General features: G+C 39.7%; 2 non-coding genes across 2 annotated transcripts; both read left to right on the top strand.

The window, feature by feature from the left end:
• The first annotated feature begins 14,840 nt into the window (after positions 1–14,840).
• Positions 14,841–14,948, top strand: LOC112718656 (small nucleolar RNA R71). The gene has a single exon (XR_003160987.1). It is a non-coding gene; the product is annotated as a small nucleolar RNA R71 (small nucleolar RNA).
• Positions 14,949–19,786: 4,838 nt separating this feature from the next.
• LOC112718647 (small nucleolar RNA R71) lies at positions 19,787–19,890 on the top strand. The gene has a single exon (XR_003160978.1). It is a non-coding gene; the product is annotated as a small nucleolar RNA R71 (small nucleolar RNA).
• The last annotated feature ends 362 nt before the right edge of the window (positions 19,891–20,252 follow it).

The following is a 20,252-nucleotide window of genomic DNA, read 5'->3' as shown; positions in this document are numbered from 1 at the left end:
TTATCATAAAATAATGGGTCTAAGGTTAGTGATCCCGGAAGTCAAATTCGATCTGAAAGAAGATGAATATCCGGGGATCCAAGAGCGAATTCGAAACAGAGGATGGGAATTTCTAACCAATCCTGAGATAAAGGTTGGAAGAAATATGGTTCAGGAATTCTACTCAAATCTGTGGCTGACAGATAAGCAGAGAATGACATGAAATGCTTTCCATACTTACAAAACCATGGTCAGAGGGAAAGTTATCTACTTCCATCTGGACAAAATAAGAGAAATCTTCAAATTGCCTCAACTGCAAGATGATCCTGAATCCTTTAATAGGAGAATGGTGAGAGCAGATAAAGGGTTGGATCAAGTTCTAGAGGACATATGCCTCCCTAGAACTAGGTGGATAACCAATTCAAAGGGTGTCCCAAACCAACTCAGGAGGGGAGATCTCAAACCAATTGCAAGAGGTTGGCTAGACTTTATTGGGCGTTCCATATTGCCCACTAGCAACCGTTCTGAGGTCACTATCAAGAGAGCAGTGATGATTCATTGCATTATGCTTGGAAAAGAAGTGGAGGTTCATCATCTGATTGCTTGTGAGATCTACACAATTGCAAATAAGAATTCCACTGAAGCTAAACTGGCTTACCCAAGCTTAATCTCCTTGCTCTGTAAAGAGGCTGGGGTGAAGATGGGAGTAGATGAATTCATACTCATTGAACATCCAATCACCAAGAAGTCAATGGAAGGACAAATGCAAGACAACTCTATCAAGAGGAGGGCGCAGGAATTCCTCCCTGAATTTCCTAAAATTGACTACTGGACCAGCCTAGAAGCATCTATCACCAAGTTACAAGAAACTATGGAGCAACTTAAGGAAGAACAGCAGAATCAGAACTGCATGCTCTGCAAATTGCTGAAGGAACAAGAGAAGCAGGGGCGTGAACTTCAAGAGTTGAAACGCCAAAAGCTCTCCTCTCAAGTTGAGGGAGCATCCACTTCTCAAAATCAAGTTTGTTGAGTCCTAACTCTGTGATAACCTCTATCATTAGGAGCCTATTTAGATCTTTGTTTTCTATTCCTACTAGTCTTATCTTATATCTATTTTTGAGTCTTGTTCTTAATTCATAATTAATAAAATTTAAAGTTCATACCTTAAAGCTATGAATGTCCTATGAATCCATCACCTCTTTTAAATGAAAAAATGCTTTAATCACAAAAGAACAAGAAGTACAGGATTTCAAATTCATATTTGAAACTAGTTGAATTAGTTTGATGTGGTGACAATGCTTTTTGTTTTCTGAATGAATGCTTGAACAGTGCATATGTCTTTTGAATTTGTTGTTTTAAGAATGTTAAAATTGTTGGCTCTTGAAAGAATGAAAGAAAAGGAGAATTGTTATTGAGGATCTGAAAAATCATCAAATTGATTCTTGAAGCAAGAAAAAGCAGTGAATTCAAAAAAAAAGAACGAAAAAAAAGAGAAAGAAAAGAAAGAGAAAAAGAAAAAGAAAGAAATAAAGTTGTGATCCAAGGCAAAAAGAGTGTGCTTAAGAACCCTGGACACCTCTAATTGGGGACTCTAGCAAAGCTAGGTCACAATCTGAAAAGGTTCACCCAATTATGTGTCTGTGGCATGTATGTATCCGGTGGTAATACTGGAGGACAGAGTGCTTTGGGCCACAGCCAAGACTCATACAATAGCTAGGTTCAAGAATCATCATACTTAACTAGGAAAATCAATAACACTATCTGAGTTCTGAGTTCCTATAGATGCCAATCATTCTGAACTTCAAAGGATAAAGTGAGATGCCAAAACTGTTCAGAAGCAAAAAGCTACTAGTCCCGCTCATCTAATTGGAGCTTAGTTTCTTTGATATTTTGGAATTCATTGTATATTCTCTTCTTTTTATCTTATTTGATTTTCAGTTGCTTGAGGACAAGCAACAATTTAAGTTTGGTGTTGTGATGAGCGGATAATTTGTACGCTTTTTGGCATTGTTTTTAGTATGTTTTTAGTATGATTTAGTTAGTTTTTAGTATATTTTTATTAGTTTTTAGTTAAAATTCACTTTTCTGGACTTTACTATGAGTTTGTGTGTTTTTCTGTGATTTCAGGTATTTTCTGGCTGAAATTGAGGGACCTGAGCAAAAATCTGATTCAGAGACTAAAAAGGACTGCAGATGCTGTTGGATTCTGACCTCCCTGCACTTGAAGTGAATTTTCTGGAGCTACAGAAGCCCAATTGGCGCGCTCTCAACGGCGTTGGAAAGTAGACATCCTGGGCTTTCCAGCAATGTATAATAGTTCATACTTTGCCCGAGATTCAATGGCCCAAACTGGCGTTGCAAATCAGCCTCAGAATTCCCAGCGTTTAACGCCGGAACTGGCATAAAAATTGGAGTTAAACGCCCAAACTGGCATGAAAGCTGGCGTTTAACTCCAGAAAAAGTCTCTACACATGAAAGCTTCAATGCTCAGCCCAAGCACACACTAAGTGGACCCAGAAGTGGATTTTTACGTCATTTACTCATTTCTGTATACCCTAGGTTACTACTTCACTATTAATAGGATCTTTTGACATTGTATCTGTACCTCATGACACTTTACACATTTCTTTGTGTACTTCCTAAGGCATGAGTCTCTAAACCTCATGGTTGGGGGTGAGGAGCTCTGCTGTGTCTTGATGGATTAATGCAATTACTACTGTTTCTTATTCAATCATGCTTGCTTCCGTTCTAAGATATCACTTGTTCTTAACCCGGATGAATGTGATGATCCGTGACACTTATCATATTCTCAACTATGAACGCGTGCCTGACAACCACCTCCGTTCTACCTTAGATTGAGTAGATATCTCTTGGATTCTTTAATCAGAATCTTCGTGGTATAAGCTAGAATTGATGGCGGCATTCAAGAGAATCCGGAAGGTCTAAACCTTGTCTGTGGTATTCTGAGTAGGATTCAATGATTGAATGACTGTGACGAGCTTCAAACATGCGATTGTGGGGCGTTAGTGACAGACGCAAAAGAATCACTGGATTCTATTCCGACATGATCGAGAACCGACAGCTGGATAGCCGTGCCGTGACAAGGTGCGTTGAACATTTCCACTGAGAGGATGGGAGGTAGCCATTGACAACGGTGAAACCCTACATACAGCTTGCCATGGAAGGAGCCTAGCGTGCTTGAAGAAGAAGACAGTAGGAAAGCAGAGATTCAGAAGATAGAGCATCTCCAAAACCTCAACCTATTCTCTATTACTGCAAAACAAGTACTTATTTCATGTTCTTTTGCTTTTCACAATCAATCCTGATAATTTCTGATATCCTGACTAAGAGTTACAAGATAACCATAGCTTGCTTCAAGCCGACAATCTCCGTGGGATCGACCCTTACTCACGTAATGTATTACTTGGACGACCCAGTGCACTTGCTGGTTAGTTGTGCGGGATTGCAAAGTGTGATTGCAATTTCGTGCACCACAGACATTGCCAACTTCAAGGCAATTGGGCTCTATCTCCAGGGATCAATAAACATCAAAAGAGGAAGCTCATGAATGATGCAAAATACTTTGTCTGCGGCGAGCCTTATCTCTTCAAGAAGTGTTCAGATGAAATCCTTAGAAGATGTGTCTCAGAAGAGGAAGGACGAGAGGTACTATAGAATTGCCACGACTCATGCTACGGAGGCCACTTTGGAGGGGACATGACTGTAGCAAAGGTGTTACAAAGTGGATTCTTTTGGCCCACCCTTTTCAAGGATGCCAAAGAACTGGTAAGGAGCTGCAATGAATGCCAAAGATCTGGGAGCTTTCCCAAAAGAAATGCCATGCCACAAAATTTCATTTTGGAACTGGAAGTATTTGATGTGTGGGGAATAGATTTCATGGGACCATTCCCAACCTCATATGCAAACAAGTACATCTTGGTAGCAGTGGATTATGTGTCCAAATGGGTAGAGGCCATTGCAACCCCAACAAATGACAATAAAGTGGTCATGAACTTCCTCAGGAAGAATATCTTCAGCCGGTTCGGAGTCCCAAGAGCCCTCATCAGTGATGGAGGGAGCCATTTTTGTAACAAACCACTAGAAGCTCTTCTCCTACGATATAGGGTGAAACACAAGGTAGCCACACCTTACCATCCCTAAACAAGTGGACAAACAGAGATATCCAACAGAAAGCTAAAGAGGATTCTGGAAAAGACTGTGGGTGTATCAAGAAAGGATTGGGCGAAGAAGCTGGATGATGCTCTTTGGGCATACAGGACAGCATTCAAAACACCACTGGGAATGTCCCCATATCAACTGGTTTATGGGAAAGCTTGCCATTTACCACTAGAATTGGAACACAAGGCTCTCTGGGCCATCAAGATACTAAACTTTGACAGCATAGCTACTGGTGCAAAGAGGATCTTGCAGCTGCAAGAGATGGAGGAATTCAGGTCACAAGCCTATGAAAATACTAAGATATATAAAGAGAAGGCAAAGAGGAGACATGACCTGCATCTTGCACCCAGGGATTTCGAAAAGGGGCAGCAAGTACTCATCTACAATTCCAAATTGAGACTGTTCCCAGGAAAAGTCAAATCGAGGTGGTCCGGGCCTTTCATTGTCACAAAAGTCTCACCATATGGACACATCGAAATCATGGATGAAAGGTCAGAGAGGACTTTTACAGTGAATGGACAAAGACTCAAGCATTATCTGCGCAACATGGGGGAAAACCCCAGAGTAAAATATCATCTCAAGTGAAGTAAGGACCCGTCGAGCTAGCAACGATAAAAGAGCGCTTTGTTGGGAGGCAACCCAACCTTAGGTAACTACTTTTTTAGCTGCATTTCAATAAAGATCACAAGTTGTTTCCCCTGCATTGAAAGAAGCTAAGTTTGGTGTTCCACACCAAAACAATTCAAGAGTGAAAGTGCGATTCTAAGTTTGGTGTCCCACCAAAGGATGCTAGTTCGAATCACACTACACTCTCAAAACACATTGCTAGCTCTGATCAATCAAGGGAGCCACTTGGATATAGAGTAGTCTTTAATTAATTGGTTGCTAACAGCAAGATACAAGGTTCTACGCATGCATGCAAGGTTTTGTAGTAGGCAAGGAACTAAGTTTGGTGTTCACACACCAAAATAAGTTCAGAAATCATAAGCATACATGCAAGCTGACTATTCCTCAAGTGCTTGGGAAACAAGCAACTTCCAATAACCTTGCAGAAAGCTTATGAGGAGATGGTGCACCTTCAACTAAGAAAGTGAGGCATCAAGAACTATGACAATGACAACAAGAGGGTAACTGGATTGGTGTAGCAAACCACCTCCCAAAGGTTGTATTGCTACTTAATTCCATCTACTCATCGTGTTAAAAATTGGAAGTCCGAATGCACTGTTAATTAATAGTCATGTGTTGATTGGAACCTATTTCAGTTCTGCATTTTAAGTTTTATTGCTTAGGTCTATGATTTCTGGTTTAAGTGTCACTGCATCATATCTTTACTTATTGTATGCTTGTCTTTTAAATCAAATGAAAAGAGAATGATTGTATTTTAAAAAGACCAGAGTGGAGTTCATAATATGGAAGTGCATTCATGAGTCTTTGGTGTGATCATAAGTTAGCTAAGTTGGTTCAACCATAAGGTGGGGATGACAACTATCTGGCCTGAATACTATACTTTGAATATACCCATGAGACTAAGTAAATAACAAGATCCTAATAAGAGAAAGGGACAGAACACTTAAAGTGAAAAACAAAAGAAAAAGAGTAAGTAATAAGGCTAGGCACCAATGGTTTTAATCTTGAGGCATGTGTCTGTGGTGTTCCTGTGTGAGGAATTTACTTGGATGAATAAGCTCTTAAGGGTGCCTTATCACTTGGTGACCTAGGTTAACTAACTCCGGATTATCAGCTGAAAGTCCACTATCAAGAGTAACCCTCACTACATAGCATTTAGTAACCCAAAGAGGTGCTGGACACCAAGGTCTTAAGAAGGAAAATAAATGAACCAGATGCCTGTGGTGTGTATGTATGGGGGAGAGACTTGAGGGAGTAAGTCCTTAGAGGTGTCTCAACACCTAGCACCTTGAACCAACTGGTTCGGGAGTGTTGGCTGAAAGCTTATCTTAAAGAGTTACCCCCTTAAAGAGCACTTAGCTTGAAGAACACAAATAAGCCATGGAATGACAATAAAAGGATCAATAAAAGTCTCATGGGATGTAAGCAAAGTCAGTGTTTTAGGACATGATAAAGGTCTGAAAGCCAGTAATGGAATGAACCTAAGTTGCTATGCATGAAACCACCATAAAATCAGTGACATGACATCCACAAGAATGACTCATTTCTCTTGGCACTCCATTCATCATTCTCTTGTTCCAGTACTTGCTTAAGGACAAGCAAGCTTTAAGTTTGGTGTTGTGATGCCAGGGCATCTTGGCCAGTTTCATTGACCTTTTCTTCACTATTTTTAGAAACATAGCATAGAGTTGCATTTGCTCTAATGCCTCAGCAAAAGGTATGTTAATTTAGAGCTTCTTAAAGATCTCCAAGAACCTAGAAAACTGGCTGTCCTTCTGGTGGACGAAATTGTGATCATCAACAATGGCTCCAATAACTTGGTAGCGCTCTCAACGTGAATCACACTTAGTCACAACTCCGCACAACTAACCAGCAAGTGCACTGGGTCATCCAAGTAATACCTTACGTGAGTAAGGGTCGATCCCACGGAGATTGTTGGTATGAAGCAAGCTATGGTCATCTTGTCCCTGTTGGATCTCTGCTTTCCTACTGGCTTCCTTCAATCCTTCTTATTCCTTTCCATGGCAACCTGTATGTAGGGCATCACCGTTGTCAATGGCTACATCCCATCCTCTCAGTGAAAATGGTCCAAATGCTCTGTCACAGCACGGCTAATCATCTGTCGGTTCTCGATCATGTTGGAATAGAATCCCTTGATTCTTTTGTGTTTGTCATCAGGCCCAACAATCGCGAGTTTGAAGCTCGTCACAGTCATTCAATCCCGGAATCCTACTCGGAATACCACAGATAAGGTTAAACTTTCTGGATTCCCATGAATGCCGCCATCAATTCTAGCTTATACCACGAAGATTCTGATTAAGAAATTCAAGAGATATGCGCCCGGTCTAAGGTAGAACGGAAGTGGTTGTCAGTCACGCACGTTCATATGTGAGAATGATGGCGAGTGTCATGGATCACCACATTCATCATGGTGGAGTGCAAAGAATATCTTAGAACAGGAATAAATCGAATTGAATAGAAAATAGTAGTAATTGCATTAAAACTCAAGGTACAGCAGAGCTCCACACCCTTAATCTATGGTGTGTAGAAACTCCAACGTTGAAAATACATAAGTGATGAAGTTTCAGGCATGGCCGAATGGCCAGCCCCCAAAACGTGATCAATAGTCTCCTAAGATGAATAATAGAATAAAACTGAGACCAAAGATGAAAATACAATACTAAAAAATTCTATTTATACTAAACTAGTTACTAGGGTTTACAGAAATAAGTCTAAGTGTAGAAATCCACTTCCGGGGTCCACTTTGGTGTGTGCTTGGGCTGAGCTTGAACTTTACATGAGCTGAGGCTTCATTTGGAGTTGAACGCCAAGTTGCAACATGTTTTTGGCGTTCAACTCTGGTTCGTGACGTGTTTCTGGCGTTTGACTCCAGAATGCAGCATGGAACTGGCATTGAGCGCCAATTTACGTCCTCTAATCACGAATAAAGTATGAAATATTATATATTTCTGAAAAGCTCTCGATGTATACTTTCCAACGCTGTTGAGAGCGCACCATTTGAAGTTCTGTAGCTCCAGAAAATCCATTTCGAGTGAAGGGAGGTCAGATTCGAACAGCATCAGCAGTCCTTTGTCAGCCTCCTATAAGAGTTTTGCTCAGGTCCCTCAATTCTAGCCAAAAAATACCTGAAATCACAAAAAAACACACAAACTCATAGTAAATTCCAGAAATGTGAATTTAGCATAAAAAACTAAAGAAAACATCCCTGAAAGTAACTAGATCATACTAAAAACTACCTAAAAACAATGCCAAAAAGCGTATAAATTTTCCGCTCATCACAACACCAAACTTAAATTGTTGCTTGTCCCCAAGCAACTGAAAATCAATTAGGATAAAAAGAAGAGAATATACTATAAATCTCAAAATATCAATGAATATTAATTCTAATTAGATGAGCGGGACTTGTAGCTTTTTGCTTCTGAACAGTTTTGGCATCTCACTTTTTCCTTTGAAGTTCAGAGTGATTGGCTTCTCTAGGAACTTAGAATTTCGGATAGTGTTATTGATTCTCCTAGTTAAGTTTGTTGATTCTTGAACACAGCTACTTTTATGAGTCTTGGCCGTGGCTCTAAGCACTTTGTTTTCCATTATTATCCCTGGATACATAAATGCCACAGACACATGACAGGGTGAACCTTTTCAGAATGTGACTCAGCTTTGCTAGAATCCACAGTTAGAGGTGTCCAGAGCTCTTAAGCACACTCTTTTTGCTTTGGATCATGACTTTAACCACTCAGTCTCAAGCTTTTCACTTGGACCTGCACGCCACAAGCACATGGTTAGGGACAGCTTGATTTAGCCACTTAGGCTTGGATTTTATTTCCCTGGGCCCTCCTATCCATTGATGCTCAAAGCCTTGGATCCTTTTTACCCTTGCCTTTTGGTTTTAAAGGCTATTGGTTTTTTCTACTTGCTTTTTCTTTTTCTTTCTAAAATTTTTTTTGCCATTTGTTGTTGTTTTTTTTTTCGCAAGCCTTTTGCTTTTTCACTGCTTTTTCTTGCTTCAAGAATCAATTTTATGATTTTTTAGATCATCAATAACATTTCTCTTGTTCATCATTCTTTCAAGGGCCAATAATTTTAACACTCATAAACAAAAACATCAAAAATATGCACTGTTCAAGCATTCATTCAGAGAACAAAAAGTATTGTCACGACATCAATATAATTAAATTAAATTCAAGGACAATTTTCGAAATTCATGTACTTCTTGTTCTTTTAAATTAAAAACATTTTTCATTTAAGAAAGGTGAGGGATTTATGGAATTATTCATAGCCTTAAGACATAGTTACTAAATACTAATGATCATGAAGTAGAGACACAAAACATAGATAAACATGAAGCATAAAAATTGAAAAACAGAGAATTAAGAACAAGGAAGTTAAGGAATGTGTCCACCTTAGTGAGGGTAGCGCCTTCTTGAAGGATCAATGGTGCTTTTTGAGCTCCTCTATGTCTCTTCCTTGCCTTTGTTGCTCCATCCCTAGTGATTTTGGTGCTCCTAACCTTAGTTGCTCCCAAGTGATATCTTAGAATAAGAATAAGCTGAATTGAATAGAAGAACAATAGTAATTGCATTAATACTCGATGTACAGCAGAGCTCCAGACCTTAATCTATGGTGTGTAGAAACTCTACCATTGAAAATACATAAGAACAAGGTCTAGGCATGGCCAAATGGCAAGCCTCCCAAAGAGGGTTCAATCATAAAAACATGATCAAAAGATGATCCGAAGATTGAAAGATCCTCCAAATACAATAGCAAAAGATCCTATTTATAGAGAACTAGTAGCCTATGGTTTACAGAAATGAGTAAATGACATAAAAATCCACTTCCGGGCCCACTTGGTGTGTGCTTGGGCTGAGCATTGAAGCTTCCATGTGTAGAGACTTTTCTTGGAGTTAAACGCCAGCTTTTGTGCCAGTTTAGGTGTTTAACTCCCACTTTTGTGCCAGTTCTGGCGTTTAACGCCGAGAATTCTGAAGCTGACTTGGAACGCCTGGATGTCTACTTTCCAACGCAATTGAGAGCACGCTAATTGGGCTTCTGTAGCTCCAGAAAATCCACTTCGAGTGCAGGGAGGTCAGAATCCAACAGCATCTGCAGCCCTTTTTCAGCCTCTGATTCATATTTCTGCTCAGGTCCCTCAATTTCAGCCAGAAAATACCTAAAATCACAGAAAAACACACAAACTCATAGTAAAGTCCAGAAAAGTGAATTTTAAATAAAACTAATAAAAATATAATAAAAACTAACTAAAACATACAAAAAGCATACGAAAAACAATGCCAAAAAGTGTATAAATTATCCGCTCATCACAACACCAAACTTAAATTGTTGCTTGTCCCCAAGCAACTGGAAATCAAATAGGATAAAAAGAAGAGAATATACAATGAATTCCAAAAACATCTATGAAGATCAGTATTAATTAGATGAGCGGGGCTTTTAGCTTTTTGCCTTTGAACAGTTTTGGCATCTCACTTTATCCTTTGAAGTTCTGAATTATTGGCTTCTATAGGAACTCAGAATCCGGATAGTGTTATTGATTCTCCTAGTTAAGTATGATGATTCTTGAACACAGCTACTTTATGAGTCTTGGCCGTGGCCCAAAGCACTCTGTTTTCCAGTATCACCACCGGATACATCCATGCCACAAATGCATAACTGGGTGAACCTTTTCAGATTGTGACTCAGCTTTGATAGAGTTCCCAATTAGAGGTGTCCAGGGTTGTTAAGCACACTCTTTTTGCTTTGGATCACGACTTTAACCGCTCAGTCTTAAGTTTTCACTTGACACCTTCACGCCACAAGCACATGGTTAGGGACAGCTTGGTTTGGCCACTTAGGCCAGGATGTTATTCCTGTAGGCCCTCCTATCCACTGATGCTCAAAGCCTTGGATCCTTTTTATTATCCTTGCCTTTTGGTTTAAAGGGCTATTGGCTTTTTCTGCTTACTATTTTTTTTTAATTCACTACTTTTTCTTGCTTTAAGAATCATTTTTATGATTTTTCAGATCCTCAGTAACATGTCTTCTTTTTCATCATTCTTTCAAGACCCAACAATTTTAACATTCATGAACAACAAATTCAAAATACATATGCACTGTTCAAGCATACATTCAGAAATCAAAAGTATTGCCACCACATCAAAATAATTAATCTGTTATAAAATTCGAAATTCATGCAATTCTTCTCTTTTTCAATTAAGAACGTTTTTCATTTAAGAAAGGTGATGGATTCATAGGACTTCATAACTTTAAGGCATAGACACTAAGACACTAATGATCATAAGACACAAACATAAATAAAACATAAAGCATAATTTTCGAAAAACAGAAAAATAAAGAACAAGGAGATTAAAGAACGGGTCCACCTTAGTGATGGCAGCTTGTTCTTCCTCTTGAAGATCTTATGGAGTGCTTGAGCTCCTCAATGTCTCTTCCTTGCCTTTGTTGCTCCTCTCTCATGATTCTTTGATCTTCTCTAATTTCATGGAGGAGGATGGAATGTTCTTGGTGCTCCACCCTTAGTTGTCCCATGTTGGAACTCAATTCTCCCAGGGAGGTGTTGATTTGCTCCCAATAGTTTTGTGGAGGAAAGTGCATCCCTTGAGGCATCTTAGGGATTTCATGATGAGGAATTTCCTCATGTCCATGAGTGGGATCTCTTGTTTGCTCCATCCTCTTCTTAGTGACGGGCTTGTCCTCATCAATGAGGATGTCTCCCTCTATGTTAATTTCAACTGAATTACAGAGGTGACAAATGAGATGAGGGAAGGCTAACCTTGCCAAGGTAGAGGACTTGTCCGCCACCTTATAAAGTTCTTGGGATATAACCTCATGAACTTCTACTTCCCCTCCGATCATGATGCTATGAATCATGATAGCCCGGTCTATAGTAGCTTCGGACCGGTTGCTAGTGGGAATGATTGAGCGTTGGATAAACTCCAACCATCCCCTAGCCACGGGCTTGAGGTCATGCTTTCTCAGTTGAACTGGCTTCCCTCTTGAATCTCTCTTCCATTAAGCACCCTCTTCACAAATGTCTATGAGGACTTGGTCCAACCTTTGATCAAAGTTGACCCTTCTAGTGTAGGGGTGTTCATCTCCTTGCATCATGGGCAAGTTGAATGCCAACCTTACATTTTCCGGACTAAAATCTAAGCATTTCCCCCGAACCATTGTAAGCCAATTATTTGGGTTCGGGTTCACACTTTGATCATGGTTCTTGGTGATCCATGCATTGGCATAGAACGCTTGAACCATTAAGATTCCGACTTGTTGAATGGGGTTGGTAAGAACTTCCCAACCCTTTCTTCGGATCTCATGTCGGATCTCCGGATATTCACTCTTTTTTAGTTTGAAAAGGACCTCGGGGATTACCTTCTTCATGGCCACAACTTCATAGAAGTGGTCTTGATGCACCTTTGAGATGAATCTCTCCATCTCCCATGACTCAGAGGTGGAAGCTTTTGCCTTCCCTTTCCTCTTTCTAGAGGTTTCTCCGGCCTTAGGTGCCATAAATGGTTATGGAAAAACAAAAAGCAACGCTTTTACCACACCAAACTTAGAAGGTTTGCTTGTCCTCGAGAAAAAGAGGAAATAAAAGAGTAGAAGAAGAGGAAATAGAGGAGATGGAGGGGGACAAGTAGTGTGTAGGTTGTGTGAAAATGAAGGAGTGAAGTAAGGTTTATACAGGGGTAGAGAGAGGGGTAGGGTTCGGCCATTATGGGTGGGTTTGGAAGGAAAAGTGGTTTAAATTTGGATGGTGGGGTAGGTGAGGTTTTATAAAGGATGGATGTGAGTGGTAAAGAGAATGGTGGGATTTGATAGGTGAGGGGTTTTTTTGGGGAAGAGGTATTGAGGTGATTGGTGAATGGGTGAAGAAGAGAGAGAGTGGTGGGGTAGGTGGGGGTTCTGTGGGGTCCACAGACCTTGAGGTATCAAGGATAGCTCATCCCTGCACCAAGTGGCGTGTAAAATGCCCTTTCTGCCAATCCTGGCGTTAAACGCCTGGCTGCTGCCCTTTTCTGGCGTTAAACACCAGTCTGGTACCCCTTTCTGGCGTTAAATGCCCAGAATGGTGCCAGACTGGGCATTAAACGCCCATTTACTGCCCTTACTGGCTTTTAAACGCCAGCAAGCCTTTCTTCTAAGGTGTGCTGTGTTTCTTTCTGTTTTTCATTCTATTTTTGCTTTTTCAATTGTTTTTGTGACTTCACATGATCATCAACCTATAGAAAACATAAAATAACAATGGAAAATAGATAAATATAACATTAGGTTGCCTCCCAACAAGCGCTTCTTTAATGTCAGTAGCTTGACAGTGGGCCCTCATGGACCCTCACAGATGTTCAGAGTAATGTTGGAACCTCCCAACACCAAACTTAGAGTTTGAATGTGGGGGTTCAACACCAAACTTAGAATTTGGTTGTGGCCTTCCAACACCAAACTTTGAGTTTGACTGTGGGGGCTCTGTTTGACTCTATTTTGAGAGAAGCTCTTCATGCTTCCTTTCCATGGTTACAGAGGGATATCCTTGAGCCTTAAACACAAAGGATTCTTCATTCACTTGAATGATCAATTCTCCTCTGTCAACATTAATCACGGCTTTTGCTGTGGCTAGGAAGGGTCTGCCAAGGATGATGGATTCATCCATGCACTTCCCAGTCTCTAAGACTATGAAATCAGCAGGGATGTAATGATCTTCAACCTTTACCAGAACATCCTCTACAAGTCCATAAGCTTGTTTTCTTGAATTGTCTGCCATCTCTAGTGAGATTCTTGCAGCTTGTACCTCAAAGATCCCTAGCTTCTCCATTACAGAGAGAGGCATGAGGTCTATGCTTGACCCTAGGTCACACAGAGCCTTCTCGAAGGTCATGGTGCCTAATGTACAAGGTATTGAGAACTTCCCAGGGTCCTGTCTCTTTTGAGGTAATCTCTGCCTAGTCAAGTCATCCAGGTCTTTGGTGAGCAAAGGGGGTTCGTCCTCCCATGTCTCATTACCAAATAACTTGTCATTTAGCTTCATGATTGCTCCAAGGTACTTAGCAACTTGCTCTTCAGTGACATCTTCGTCCTCTTCAGAGGAAGAATACTCATCAGAGCTCATGAATGGCAGAAGTAAATCCAATGGAATCTCTATGGTCTCAGTGTGAGCCTCAGATTCCCGTGGTTCCTCATTAGGGAACTCATTAGAGGCCAGTGGACGTCCATTGAGGTCTTCCTCAGTGGCGATCACTGCCTCTTCCTCCTCTCCAATTTCGGCCATGTTGATGGCCTTACACTCTCCTTTTGGATTCTCTTCTGTATTGCTTGGAAGAGTAATAGGAGGGAGTTCAGTAACTTTCTTACTCAGCTAACGCACTTGTGCCTCCAAGTTTCTAATGGAGGACCTTGTTTCAGTTATGAAACTTTGAGTGGTTTTGATTAGATTAGAGACCATGGTTGCTAAGTCAGAGTAGCTCTACTTAGAATTCTCTGTCTATTGCTGAGAAGATGATAGAAAAGGCTTGCCATTGCTAAACCTATTTCTTCCACCATTATTGTTGTTGAAACCTTGTTGAGGTCTCTGTTGATCCTTCCATGAGAGATTTGGATGATTTCTCCATGAAGGATTATAGGTGTTTCCATAGGGTTCTCCCATGTAATTCACCTCTTCCATTGATGGGTTCTCAGGATCATAAGCTTCTTCTTCAGATGAAGCGTCCTTAGTACTGCCTGGTGCAGCTTGCATTTCAGACAGACTTTGAGAAATCATATTGACTTGCTGAGTCAATATTTTGTTCTGAGCCAATATGGCATTCAGAGTATCAATCTCAAGAACTCCTTTCTTCTGATTCGTCCCATTGTTCACATGATTTTTTTCAGAAGTGTACATGAATTTGGTTATTTGTAACCATTTCAATGAGTTCTTCAGCTTCTGCAGGCGTCTTCTTCATAAGAAGAGATCCTCCAGCAGAGCTGTCCAATGACATCTTGGACAGTTCAGACAGACCATCGTAGAAGATACCTATGATGCTCCATTCAGAAAGCATGTCAGAAGGACACTTTCTGATCAATTGTTTGTATCTTTCCCAAGCTTCATAGAGGGATTCACCTGCCTTCTGTCTGAAGGTTTGGACTTTCACTCTAAGCTTACTTAATTTTTGAGGTGGAAAGAACTTTGCCTAGAAGGCATTGACTAGCTTTTCCTAAGAGTTCAGGCGTTCTTTAGGTTGTGAGTCCAACCATATCCTAGCTCTGTCTCTTATAGCAATAGGGAATAGCATAAGTCTGTAGACGTCAGGGTCAACCCCATTGGTCTTGATAGTGTCACAGATTTGCAAGAATTCAGCTAAAAACTGATGAGGATCTTCCAATGGAAGTCCATGGAACTTGTAATTCTATTGCATTAGAGAAACTAATTGAGGCTTAAGCTCAAAGTTGTTAACTCCAATGGCAGGGATAGAGATGCTTCTCCCATAGAAGTTGGAAGGAGGTGCAGTAAAGTCACCTAGCACATTCATTGCATTGTTGGCATTGTTGTTATTTTTGGCTGCCATGTCTTCTTCTTGTTTGAAGATTTCTGTTAGGTCCTCTATAGAGAGTAGTGCTTTAGCTTCTCTTAGCTTTCGCTTCAAGGTCCTTTCAGGTTCAGAGTCAGCCTTAACAAGAATGCTTTTGTCTTTGCTCCTGCTCATATAAAAGAGAAGAGAACAAGAAAATATGGAATCCTCTATGTCACAGTATAGAGATTCCTTGAGATGTCAGAGGAAAAGAAGAATAGAAGGAGGAGGTAGAAGAAGAAGAATTCGAACTTATCAAGAGAGATAGAGTTCGAATTGTTGATAGTGGAGGAGTGCTAGTCCTTAAATAGAAGGATGTGAGAAGAGGGGAAGAATTTTCGAAAATAAATTAAAAGATTTTAAAGAAATTTGAAAAATTGAAGAATGATTTTCGAAAATTAAAGTTGGGAAAGAAATAAAGTGATTTTTGAAAAAGATTTTGAAATTAGAAATAAAAAAGATTGAAAATTATTTGGAAAAAGATGTGATTAAGAAGATATGATTGAAGAGTTATGGTTTTAAAAAGATATGATTGAAAAGATATGATTGAGAAACAATTTAAAAAGATTTGACTTTTAAAATTAATGACTTAGCTAACAAGAAATTGAAAGGATATGATTTAAACATTAAACCTTTCTTAACAGAAAAGGCAACATACTTGAAATGTTGAATCAAATCATTAATTGTAGGCAAGTATTTTTTAGGATGGAAAGAAATTGATTTTGAAGATATATGATTGAAAAGATATGGTTTGAAAAAGATTTGATTTTGAAAAATTATGAAAACTTGAAAAAAAATTTGAATTAAAAACAAAATCTTCCCTCTTGTATCATCCTAGCGTTAAACGCCCAAAATGGTATCCATTCTGGCGTTTAACGCCCAAAATGCTACCCTTTTGGGCGTTAAATGCCCAGCCAGGTACCCTGGCTGGCGTCTAAAAGCCAGTTTTCCTTCTTCACTGGGCGTTTTGAACGGCCAGCTTTTTCTGTGTAATTCCTTTGCTGCATGTTTTGAATCTTCAATTCTCTGTATTATTGACTTGAAAGGACACAAATTAAATTTTTTTTTGAATTTTTAATGATGAGGAATAATCAAAATGCCACTAAGATCAAATAAACAATGCATGCAAGACACCAAACGTAGAAGTTTGTATACTATTGACACTAACAAATTGAGAATGCATATGAGAAACAACAAAACACTCAAGACAAGAGAATTTAAAGATCAGAGCAAGGAAATCATCAAGAACAACTTGAAGATCAATGAAGAACATAATGCATGTAATTTTCGAAAATTAGAAGAATAAAGACATGCAATTGACACCAAACTTAAAATTAGACATTAAACTCAAACAAGAAACATAAAAATATTTTTGTTTTAAGATTTTAAATTTTTTTTTTTGTATTTTTGAAAAATTTTCGAAAAGTAAAAAGCTTAAACATAAAATAAAATTACCTAATCTAAGCAACAAGATGAACGGTCAGTTGTCCAAACTCAAACAATCCCCCGCAACGGTGCCAAAAATTTGGTGCACGAAATTGTGATCATCAATGGCGCCATCAACATGGTACGCTCAATTGCAATCTCAACTCTTTATCACAACTTCGCACAATTAACCAACAAGTGCACTGGGTCGTCCAAGTAATAAACCTTACGCGAGTAAGGGTCGATCCCACAGAGATTGTTGGTATGAAGCAAGCTATGGTCATCTTGTACATCTCAGTCAGGCGGATTCAAATGGTTATGGAGGATTGATAATTAAAAGATGAATAAAACATAAAATAAAGATAGAGATACTTATGTAATTCATTGGTGAGAATTTCAGATAAGCGTATGGAGATGCTTTGTCTCTTCCGTCTCTCTGCTTTCCTACTGTCTTCATCCAATCCTTCTTACTCCTTTCCATGGCAAGCTGTATGTTGGGCATCACCGTTGTCAATGGCTACAGTCCTGTCCTCTCAGTGAAAATGTTCAACACGCTCTGTCACAGCACGGCTATTCATCTGTCGGTTCTCGATCATGTCAGAATAGAATCCATTGATTCTTTTGCGTCTGTCACTAACGCCCCACAATCGCGAGTTTGAAGCTCGCCACAGTCATTCAATCCCTGAATCCTACTCAAAATACCATAGACAAGGTTTAGACCTTCCGAATTCTCAAGAATGGCCGCCAATGGATTCTAGCTTATACCACGAAGATTCTGATTAAGGAATCCAAGAGATATCTACTCAATCTAAGGTAGAACGGAGGTGGTTGTTAGGCACACGTTCATAGGTGAGAATGATGATGGGTGTCACGGGTCATCAAATTCATCAAGTTGAGGAACAAGTGATATCTTAGAACAAGAATAACTGAATTGAATAGAAGAACAATAGTAATTGCATTAATACTCGACGTACAGCAGAGCTCCACACCTTAATCTATGGTATGTAGAAACTCTACCGTTGAAAATACATAAGAACAAGGTCTAGGCATGGCCGAATGGCCAGTCTCCCAAAGAGGGTTCAATCATAAAAACATGATCGAAAGATGATCCGAAGATTGAAAGACCCTCCAAATACAATAGCAAAAGATCCTATTTATAGAGAACTAGTAGCCTAGGGTTTACGGAAATGAGTAAATGACGTAAAAATCCACTTCCGGGCCCACTTGGTGTGTGCTTGGGCTGAGCATTGAAGCTTCCATGTGTAGAGACTTTTCTTGGAGTTAAACACCAGCTTTTGTGCCAGTTTGGGCGTTTAACTCCCACTTTTGTGCCAGTTCCGGCGTTTAACGCCGGAAATTCTAAAGCTGACTTGGAACGCCTATTTGGGCCATCAAATCTCGGGCAAAGTATGGACTATTATGTATTTCTGGAAAGCCCTGGATGTCTACCTTCCAACGCAATTGAGAGCGCGCCAATTGGATTTTTGTAGCTCTGGAAAATCTACTTCGAGTACAGGGAGATCAGAATCCAACAGCATTTGCAGCCCTTTTCAGCCTCTGAATCAGATTTTTGCTCAGGTCCCTCAATTTCAGCCAGAAAATACCTGAAATCATAGAAAAACACAAAAACTCATAGTAAAGTCCATAAAAGTGAATTTTAAATAAAAACTTATAAAAATATAATAAAAACTAACTAAAACATACTAAAAGCATACTAAAAACAATGCCAAAAAGCGTATAAATTATCCGCTCATCACTGTACCTCAATGATCCCTAGCTTCTCCATTACAAAGAGTGGCATAAGATTTATGCTTGACCCCAGGTCACACAGAGCCTTTTCAAAGGTCATGGTGCCTATGGTACAGGGTATTAAGAATTTGCCAGGATCTTGTCTCTTTTGAGGTAAGGTTTGCTAAACCCATGTATCTATTTCACTGATGAGCAAGGGAGGTTCACCTTCCCAAGTCTCATTACCAAATAACTTGGCATTCAGCTTCATGATAGCTCCTAGATATTGAGCAACTTGTTCTCCAGTTACATCTTCATCCTCTTCAGAGAAAGAATAGTCTTCAAAGATCATGAATGGCAGAAGGAGATTTAATGGAATCTCTATGGTCTCTATATGAGCCTCAGATTCATTTGGGTCCTCAATAGGGAACTCCTTCTTGCTTGAGAGACGTCCCATGAGGTATTCCTCATTGGGATTCACGTCCTCTTCTTCCTCTCTAGGTTCGGCCATATTAATTATATCAATGGCCTTGCACTCTCTTTTTGGATTTTCTTCAATATTGCTTGGGAGAGTACTAGGAGGGGTTTCAGTGATTTTCTTACTCAGCTGGCCCACTTGTGCCTCCAGATTTCTGATGGAGGACCTTGTTTCATTCATGAAACTTAAAGTGGCCTTAGACAGATCAGAGACTAAATTTGCTAAGTTAGAGGTACTCTGTTCATAATTCTCTATCTGTTGCTGAGAAGATGATGGATAAGGCTTGATATTGCTGAGCATATTTCTTCCACCATTATTAATGCCTTGTTGAGGCTTTTGTTGATCCTTCCATGAGAAATTTGGATGATTTCTCCATGATGAATTATAGGTGTTTCCATAAGGTTTATCCATATAATTTACCTCTGCTAGTGTAGGGTTCTCAAGATCATAAGCTTCTTCTTCAGAAGATGCCTCTTTAGTTTAGTTGGATGCATTTCGCCATCCATTCAGACTTTGAGAAATCATGTTGACTTGCTGAGTCAACATTTTGTTCTGAGCCAATATGGCATTTAGAGCATCAATTTCAAGAAGTCCCTTCCTTTGAGGCATCCCATTATTCACGGAATTCCTCTTAGAAGTGTACATGAACTGGTTATTTGCAACCATGTCAATGAGTTCTTGAGCTTCTGTAGGCGTTTTCTTTAGGTGAATGGATCCACCTGCAAAATGGTCCAGTGACATCTTAGAGAACTCAGATAGACCATAATAGAATATATCTATCATGGTCCATTCTGAAAACATGTCAGAAGGACATCTTTTGGTCATCTGCTTGTATCTTTCCCAAGCTTCATAGAGGGATTCACCATCTTTTTATTTGAAGGTCTGAAAATCCACTCTAAGCTTGCTCAGCTTTTAAGGACGAAAGAATTTATCCAAGAAGGTCGTGACCAGCTTATCCCAGGAGTCCGGGCTATCTTTAGGTTGAGAGTCCAACCATGCTATAGCTTTGTCTCTTACTGCAAAAGGGAAAAGCATGAGCCTATAGACTTCAGGATCTACTCCATTAGTCTTAACAGTCTCAAGATCTGCAAGAACTCAGTTAAAAACTGGTAGGGATCTTCTGATGGAAGTCCATGAAACTTGCAGTTCTATTTCATTAGAGAAACTAATTGAGGTTTTAGCTCAAAATTGTTTGCTCCAATGGTAGGAATTGAGATGCTTCTTCCATCAAACTTGGAAGTAGGTGTAGTATAATCACCAAGCAT

Source organism: Arachis hypogaea, chromosome 10 (genome assembly GCF_003086295.3).
Source record: "Arachis hypogaea cultivar Tifrunner chromosome 10, arahy.Tifrunner.gnm2.J5K5, whole genome shotgun sequence".
Classification (NCBI taxonomy): Eukaryota; Viridiplantae; Streptophyta; class Magnoliopsida; order Fabales; family Fabaceae; genus Arachis; species Arachis hypogaea.
The sequence above is the reverse complement of the archived record's forward strand: the minus strand, read 5'-3'. Positions and strand labels throughout refer to the sequence as shown.